This window comes from Limulus polyphemus, unplaced genomic scaffold, assembly GCF_000517525.1.
Source record: "Limulus polyphemus unplaced genomic scaffold, Limulus_polyphemus-2.1.2 Scaffold98, whole genome shotgun sequence".
In the NCBI taxonomy this organism is placed as follows: Eukaryota; Metazoa; Arthropoda; class Merostomata; order Xiphosura; family Limulidae; genus Limulus; species Limulus polyphemus.
In genome coordinates, this window is record NW_013665708.1 from 1,101,204 (window position 1) to 1,101,948 (window position 745).

The 745-nt window shown below is 30.6% G+C and overlaps 1 protein-coding gene across 8 annotated transcripts in view; it reads right to left on the reverse strand.

Moving 5' to 3' along the window:
- Positions 1-732, reverse strand: part of LOC106469775 — a 61,797-nt gene extending 61,065 nt beyond the window's left edge. For 7 of the 8 annotated variants that reach the window (XR_002613060.1, XR_002613053.1, XR_002613059.1 and 4 more), the window contains exon 1: positions 121-732. The gene's annotated coding sequence lies outside the window, so the exon portion shown is untranslated. The remainder of the gene's footprint in view (positions 1-120) is intronic. The other variant, XR_002613048.1, reaches the window with a different exon arrangement.
- Between the last annotated feature and the right edge of the window lie 13 nt (positions 733-745).

Below are 745 nucleotides of genomic sequence, written 5' to 3' on the forward strand. Positions count from 1 at the left end.
GCAAAGGAAGGAAACTCTAGCAATTGAGTAATAGCTGTAGTTGGAGAAGACGGAAGTATGTTTTGGAACTTACCTTTTTTCTTTCATTTCAAACAAATAGCAATAAATAAACTCATATACCACTTATTTTGCTTCTTAACTGTTTTTCTCCTGAATCCTAGTCTTCAGCATTGATTACCATTCCATACTTCATACTTGAAAAACAAACACAAAAAAATGGTTAGAATCAGTTTACCAAATAAAACATATAAAGATTTAAACTCATATGCTTCCACTCTAACAATTAAAAGCTTTGTCTTTTATGACAGCCGGAAAATGACTTATAACGTAAACAAAGGGACTCTTATTCAAGTAAAAGAACAATCCTCTTATCTAGGAACCATCAAGTCCATTAAGTTAAAATCTTATACACCATAGATTTCATCAATATAGTAAATTAATAAACTCGCCACTGCATCTTTAATAAAAAAATGCTAAAATAAAATTCTAGTTTGAAGAAAAAAACATAAAAACAAAGAAGCTATCTGCACTTGATTTGAGCTGGTGATTAGAGGAATTTGCTAATATACTAATTGTCAGACTTATTAAGAAGCTATCTGCTCTTGATTTGAGCTGGTGATTAGAGGAATTTGCTAATATACTAATTGTCAGACTTATTAAGAAGCTATCTGCTCTTGATTTGAGCTGGTGATTAGAGGAATTTGCTAATATACTAATTGTCAGACTTATTAAGAAGCTATCTGCT